Source organism: Triticum dicoccoides, chromosome 4A (genome assembly GCF_002162155.2).
Source record: "Triticum dicoccoides isolate Atlit2015 ecotype Zavitan chromosome 4A, WEW_v2.0, whole genome shotgun sequence".
Lineage (NCBI taxonomy): Eukaryota > Viridiplantae > Streptophyta > Magnoliopsida > Poales > Poaceae > Triticum > Triticum dicoccoides.
This window is the reverse complement of record NC_041386.1, coordinates 605,708,288-605,716,773: the sequence shown is the minus strand read 5'-3', so window position 1 is coordinate 605,716,773 and position 8,486 is coordinate 605,708,288.

Below are 8,486 nucleotides of genomic sequence, written 5' to 3'. Positions count from 1 at the left end.
AAATCTGTGTGCAAGTTTTGTCATCATTTATTTTGAGTTTCCTTTCTTCTTTTAGTGTAATATCAATGTCCTTAGTTCATTCCATTTTAGAATACATTTTGTTTTGGCCTACAGATATATCTGTTTATTGATAAGAGAACAAGTGACCGACATAAAAAAATTCATTTATTTTCTCACTTGTGCTAATGTTTATGGCTCCTATTTTTTGGTGTTGTTTAGTTGATTTTATGTCGATTGGGTTTTCTCCTATATGCGAACGTGGCAGCGATTTGATGGCGCAATCGTGTGATACTACTTCAATTTGTTTTAGGGACTTAGATTGGAATTCATTTCTGTAGTTGAACTACTTAAATCATAATTATTATTGAAGTTGCACTAGTTTACACTTATTCTTGCATAACACAAAAAGACTGCAAGTTTTGTGTAATTTATTTGCAAGTTTTCATATCATTCTAATTTTTGCATATAAGAAAAGAGTTTGACAGTAATTCGTTATGATTTGTTAGTTATATGCCATTAATTTCATTTTTAGGGTTAATCCACTCATATAATTCATTCTTCCTTTCAATGAAATTTCTTCTATTTATTCTTAGTGTGTTTCTTCTATCAGCCTATAATCTTTTTCTTACTTAGATTGAATTTTATTAATCTTACTTTCTGTTTTTAGCATTTCTTCTAAGGAAACCCTAATCCATTTTTTACCATGCGTTAAAAAAACAAATATGTGCAAATTGCGACTGGATCAGGAAAAATAATTAGGCTATTAGTGGACGATGCAGGCGCTGATGTGGGAGACCTGGTGTAACACCCTAGACCAAGTTTATAAGTAAGCAAAAACCCTATGAGAATTTTGGACAAAATCCATTAGTTTTGTGTAAGCTATGAATAATTTCATCAAATCTTTATGAACTGTAAGAATTTTCTAAATTTCCATTAAGTTTTGCGCACTACTAAAAATTCACCAACTCCTCATGAAATGAAGGAGAATTCAGATACTTATGTAGTTTTTATGAAGTTTGAAAAAAATAAAAAAAAATCATTATTTTATGTAAATGATGGAAGATTACGAAAAGCAATGGCAAGTTTCCTGATATCTGTCATATGTGTCCTCTCCAAAATATATGTCCATATTAGCAAATATATGCAATATAGTCTAGTAAATAAAACTACTAGTGTGGATCTTAAAGTCATTGCACAGTCCTCGAAACAGATATGCCTAGTCCAAGGAGTTCCGGTGGACCCAGAAGAGAGCGAGTGGTAAACTTTTACGGTCATTATGTGTATCCATGTGCATGTATCATTACGTCATGTGTTGTCTACCATCATGTCCATGACCAGGATGTTAAATGAAAGGAAAATAACAATCGGTCTTTTTCTTTAGAAAAAGAAAAAGGTAATCATGTGTTCCATGGGTACATCTTTGAAGTTGGCCAAAATCTACGTAGGGCCTTTTTCTTTCCCTTTGAGATAGAAATTGTAGATGCTTGTGAGTCTGCTACTCACTTTTTCTTTTGAAACACACAATCTCTAAAACTATTGAAACAGACAGAGACAGGTATGTATTTTATTGTATACTCAAACTATATACACCGTTGGATGTGCTTGATGCACTGCATTATTGCTGGACACCTTGTCACGAATAATGGAGAATTCAGATAGTCAAAAAGTTTTGATGAACTTTGGAAAACTACAGAAAGGTTTTATTACGTCTGAAAAAATTTAAAATTCTGATCAAGCTTTTGTAAACTACTCTATAAAATATTTTCAGAAGCTATGAAAAAAATTCAGGATATCTGACATGTGTTTCCGCTAGGATCCTTTCTATTTTGAAATGGAGGGAGTACTTGCAATAAGCTCATTCAAATACAACAACTAGTGCCGGTCTCAAAGTCATTGTGTGGCCCTGATAAGAGGGATGCCTAGTCCCAACAGTACCAATAGGCGGGGACAAATCGAAGAGTTTATTTCATCTCGTCATTGTGTGTATCGATATCTTGCATAGTCCACAAAGATGAAGCGGTGGTACATGTACTTGAAACAAATGAATTAAGGAAAATAGTATTATTATTTTGGAAAATAAATGGTTGCGCTGCATGGATACGTACGTAGCCATAAAGGAAAATAACAGCCGATCCTTTTTCTTTTTGAAAAGAAAAGATAACCATGCGCTGCATGAGTACGTACAACACTGAAATTAGCCAAAATCGGCGTATGGGCCTCTTTCTTTGCCTTTTGGATGGTTCTATATAAATTTTTGCCCTAAAATAAAGTTATATACTGTACTATATTTTTCTCCCTCTGAAACACACAGCCTTTTCTTTTTCTTTTCTTTTCGAAAAGAAAAGAAAATCATGTGCTGCATGGGTACCTACCTCATTGAAATCAGCCAAAATCTACGTAGGGCCCTTTCTTTGCCTTTGGGGTAGTTGATTTTTTTCTTTTCTCTGAGACACACAGCCGGTCCTTTTTTTTCTTTTTGAAAAGAACTATGCGCTGCATAGATACGTACCTCATCGGTTCAGAATTTTGAAACACACCAGCTATCAGCGTCATTTTCATATATGGCAGCCGGCGCCGGCGTCTTCTGCAAGGCCTCAAGGTTCCGTTGGCTATGCTTGGTGCGCAGCGTGGTCGCCACGGCGGTCGCCGTGTTCGCCGGCGTCCTCGTTGTCTGGGCAGTGTTCCTGCTGTTCAATCCCCTCAAGCTCCAACTCCGGATCCCTAGCAGCTCCGTGGCGGTAAGAAGAGTCTCCGAATCCGGTGACCTGTACCGTTTCACCTTCTTTCTCCAGGCTACCAACCTCAGAAATCGCACCTCCATCTACTACCACAACGTCACCATCCGGCTCGCCGACAGCCAGGAGTACCTATCCTTGCCACCGGAGAACCGGACCTTCATCGCTACGTTCAACCTGAAGGCTAAGATATTCTTGTCTCAGGGGAAGGAGGCCGAATACATCTTGACGGAGCGCGTAGGCATGAAGTTGAACCTGTCGTACCTCCGGAAGCTCTTGCCCAACCAAACAGGCCACAACAGCATCGACGTGGCCATGGAGGTGGATGGCTTCATCACCGACTACGGCCCGGGTGTGGCCCACCGCGCCACCTACATCTGCATCCCGCTCAAACTCATGGGCAACTCCCCGCTGTCGTCGCTGTTCGACGAGAGCAACGCCTATTGCGCGCCTACTTACTAATGTTTTATGATGGATGGATGTACTCGACCCGATTGCTTGTTGTACTTAAGTGAGGTACTACAGTTTCTTCTTTACTAGCTATTTGCCCATGCATTGAAATGGGGGTATAAATATTCTAGTGTTCAGCATAAATCATGTCCAATGTATACCTTACATTCGTGTACTCTAGATTTTGATAAAATTTAATTTAGTTTGAGTACGGGTAGATGAAGACAAGTATAGTTATCATTTAGTTGAGATTTTGACAAGATTTGATTTGATTTGGATATGGATAGGAAAGAGTAAGGTTTTTTTTATTGAGCTGAGATTTTTGTAAGAATTCATTTTATTTTCTTCGATTGAGTTGAGACATGACTTGGTTTTAGAAAGTATCGATTTTGTTTTGATTACTTCAAGTTACTCTATTTACATTGGTTTTATTATGCGACATCTGTTGAAATTACCAAAAAGAAAAGTGGAGGAAGAGGCATGGGGAGGAAAAACCGGGGGAGAAGGTGGAGGCGATGCTACCAGCTCCCTTTAATGGTACAGATCCTCGGTGCAGCCTAAATTCTTAACTATTACTCCTTCCATTCACAAATATAAGATGTTTGTGAATTAAAACGTGTCTATATGCATTCATTTAGGAAAAAGTTAAACATCTTATATTTACTAGTAGAGTGCCCGTGCGTTGTCATGGGCGACAAACATATAAGTTTTTATATATAAGTTGCATCCCGATTTTAATAAATTTAAGCTCACTTATAAATCACTTGTTGATGATTATTCTAGAGGATTTACAATTTAAGGTATGTGATATTGTTCACTATAAAAATATGTTACATTTCTCTAGGAGCAAATAGTTGATTTCATTTATATAAAAGAACAACCGGTTTTTGTAATAAAAAAATAGGTCACTCCTCTCACTTCCTCACTGTATGGACACAAGCCCTTACTCACATCTCACTCAACCCACACAAGTTGACACCGCCATGTCTCCTCGCCATAGTTTCGCCACCACCATATCTCCTCGCCACGATGTCGCGGTTGCCATATCTCTCCTCGTCGTGGCTTGGATCTTCTGCCACCCCTCCATGCTCACCATCGCCTCCCATCCCCTCCACCGCGATGTCACCCGTCCTCTCCACTCCCCGCCATGGTTTACAGTTTCGGCCGGATCCGTCGTCAGCCGGGAGGTGCAGAAGGGTCGCCCGGCCGCTTATCGCTAGCTTCCCTTGCGGCTCCAAGTCCTGCTCGTGCTGCCCGCGCTCCAGTCCCCTGAGCGCCCTGGTGTCGCACTCTCCTAGAACCTGTACGATGCCCACCAACCCTGAGCGCTGCAACCGTGTCGTGGTGGACATCTGCGGCTCCGACCACGACGGACCCATCATTGATATCACGTCCACGAGGTGACGGGCTCCGAGGAGGAAGAGGAGGACATAGGAGACGGCGGCAAATTGAGTCCCATGAGCCGGTACATTGTCACATGTCCTACTCTACCACGCCAGTGACCGCACCAACACCTTGAGGGGCGCAGCTGGACGAGCTCGACCCAACTTTAGTTTTATGTTGCATGTAATGATATTTATTTGATGCTTTGAAAATGGTATTTGTGGTTGTGGAATCAATTCTTTGTGTGTTGTACACTTGTACTGTCACTATCCGTGGAGGCGCTCGAACGCGTCTATAGGCGTTTGGCGGCTGGATTTTGGTGTATGTGGTTGTAGATGATCTAAATACATAGTCGTCAGATGGGGCCACACAACAAGTATGATAAGTAGATCGCAAATTCTTATTTATTTGTATAAACCAGTATGCACACATAGTAAGCCGGGTCGAAACCAGTACACCTACAGCACGGAATTGACGCCATCGGCAACATTGGCGCCGACAAGGCCACCAGCCAGCTTGAAGGCCAAGCACAGACAGTCGGCGGCGCTCTGCATCCCCTGGATCCGATGGCAGCACCGGTTCTTCTCGGACAGGCTTATCCTGCCCGATTGAAGGTTAAGACACACTCCAAGCGCAGCTGCGTCATTCAACATGCACTTGCCACCGCCAGCGGATGATGCCGGTGCCATTGCCGGTGAAGGCGGCATGCTCTGGCCACGCACCTGGACAGAAGCCAGGGCCAGGAGGATCGCGGCTAGGAGGAGGATGCGAGAGGGCGCCATGGCTTTGGTGTTGGTGGTGGCTATAACTGGCTATTGTTGCTGATGTTTAGTTGCTGCGGCTGTGCAAACAAGAAGGTCGACGTTGGTGCCTATGCCGACTCGGAGGCATCAATTTATAGGATGTATCCAAAGTTGTTTTGCCGAGGTGATTACTGCACTCGTGCGTACATATTATGACTTATTTTGGTGAGACGACTAGTACAAGAAGGCCATTGCTTGCGCCAATACGGAAGTATATTCAGACAGCTCATAGAACGTGGGCTCCATCTAATATCTCTCTTCTTCTAGATAAAGGTTTCAATTAGTACAACGGTACAAGCAAGAAATAATACTTTGGTACCCAAGGTACGTTGCAAGTATAAGCGTAGAATTTCTACATTCTCACCGATTTTCTCTAACAGAGCACATGGTATACTCATGTATCCCTTTTGCTTTTGTAAGAAACCAATTTGGAACGCTACACTAATGGAAAAATCTTGCTTCCTGAATGCACTTGCCCTTTGTCGTGGTCCCTTTCACGGTCTCTCGGCACACCAGCCTTTACCAAGAACCACACTCGACAATATTGCATATTCGGTAGACAGTTCAGTTCGTTGAGAACACTTAGTTCGGCGAAACGAAAACACTCGGTTCGCTGAGATGGACAAAATATTTATTTCCAGATAGTGCGAGAAGCATGAAAAATGGAAGGAAATACCTAGGAGGGTCAAAGCGGTGCGATCGGACCTTGGTGGCATATAGAAAAAAAAACCAATGTAACCATTCACAACCAAGGAAAGGATTACTCCATTATTATGTGATCTTAGCCTTGCCCATAAGACCGTAGTTGATGGTGGCATGAGAATGGTGTTCTTTAAACCCACACCAGCCTTGAAACCAGGCGAACCAAGGCCAAAGAATGAGGGCGAGAATGCTCATTTGAAGAAAGGCGTGAAGTTTGGGTGTTGTGAGGAGTTCCAATTCCGGCTAAGTGACTAAGCCATTGGGAACCATAGGCCAAATGTTGTTTGGCATAACAACCAAAAGGTGTGTTATACCGTGAAATATAACAAAGAAGGTTGCTCATGAAAGGTTCGTGGAAGAAGAATTCATGAAACCGGGTACCGGAAGGCATTAAGGAGAGAATCGAGTCGAAGACATGGGAGGTAAAGATTTTGCTTGGGCGTTTCTTATTCTTGTGAGATCCGGATGGCTCACACGCCGGTGACCCACAAGCATTAATGCACCACAGGAAAAGCATTCCTTGGGAGCTTTAAAAGAAACAGCTGGGGCCCACCACGTAGCCCATAGCCTCGATCAACCAGGAGACGTCCCTCCCCGAATAAGTAAATTTACCAGTACCTACCGTTAGGAATTTATCGTCAACACTTGCTTTGAGATTGATGTGGCTGAAGACCCCACCATGCTATTATTTCTCTCTTTTAGCAATACAAATGTTGTACAAACAGATATACCACGGCTGCATGCACTGGATGGGGTCCACAACAGCACTTTCTGTCAGGTGTCGTGGTGAGAGAAAACAGATACACCATGGCTGTATGCACACACTAAAATACATGCACTTTGTTTTCCATGTGACATTTTTAAAAGGTTGATAACTTTTGAACTAAATATTCAGTTTTGAAACTTCTTATATTTTTGAATTCACGGTGCCAAGACCTTTAAAATAAGACCAATCTTGGATACAATTTGGCTAGTTTGAGTTTAACCATTTCACTCATTTCAGGAAACACATTTCAGTCAGTTTCACATTTCACTAGTTTCAGAAAACCTTTCAGTCAATTTCACATTTCACTAGATTCAGAAAACACATTACACTCATTTACAATCGATAGATTACATTCATTTTAGAAAACACATTAAATTCATTTGCAAAGATAGACTTAACTCATTTCAGAAAATTCATTACACTCATTTACAAAAGATAGATTTCACTCTTCTCAGGGAACACATTACACACTCACTGAAATGAAATGCTATATTTCACTCGTTCCAAAAATTTGTTCACTCATTACAAAAGATACATTTCAAAACCTTTTCACTGCACGCTTGCTAAACTGATAATTCGCTCATATATAAATGATTTCACTCATTTCAATAAACCATATTTCACCCATTTCTTATGAAATAGGTTTGTTTAGCATATTTCTTATGAAAAAGGTTTGTTCGAGATATTTCTTTTGAACTAGGTTTCTTTTGAATATTTGTTTAAGCGTCATCGCAAACATATTCCCTCAAAAAACATATAATTTTTCAGTTTCAATAAACTTATTTCCCTCAAAAACATATTCCACTCATTCCAGAAAAACACATTACACTCAATTGAAATACTATATTCTACTCATTTCAAAAAAAGCTTTTTCACTCATTACAAAAGATATATTTGAAAACTAATTTCACTACGTCCTTGCGAAACTGATATTTCAGTCATATAAAAATTAATTTCAATCACTTCAATGAACATATTTCACTCATTTCTGGAATACTATATTTCACTCGTTTCAAATATATTTCACTCAAAAACTCTATTGAAATACTATATTTCAAACATTACAAAACTAATTTCTTTCAAAGTTTTCACTCATAACGGAAGATATATTTACTCATTTCAAAAACACTATTGAAATGCCATATTTCACTTGTTTCAAAAAATTGATTTTCACAATCGCTTCAAATTGACGTAACTGATTTGACTCATTTGAAACTTTTCGCTCATTCAAAAACAATCTGCTCTTCTGAAAAAGTAATTTTACTAAAATAAACATTCACTCCTCAAAAATAACTTTAGCTCATTTCAAAATTATAATTTCACTAAAATCAAAAACTGATTTACAACAATGAATTAATAGATTTAGCGAAATAAGTGAATTGAAACATTGAAATTCAAACATGTTTGAAATATATAAAAGAATGATCTTATTGTAAAGGTCTTGACCCCCAGAAATTCAAATTGTGTAAAAGTAAATGCCTTGCCCCTACCCGTGCGCCCTTTGCAAACCCTAGCCGCGCCACTCATCTCTCTTTTAGCCCTCGTCTCTTTGGGTTCAATCTGGATGGCACGCGATTGAGTGAGAAGATGAGGGATGCATCCGTCTCGACAAGCAGTCGGCCGAACATCGGGTACGTTGGTGGAGTC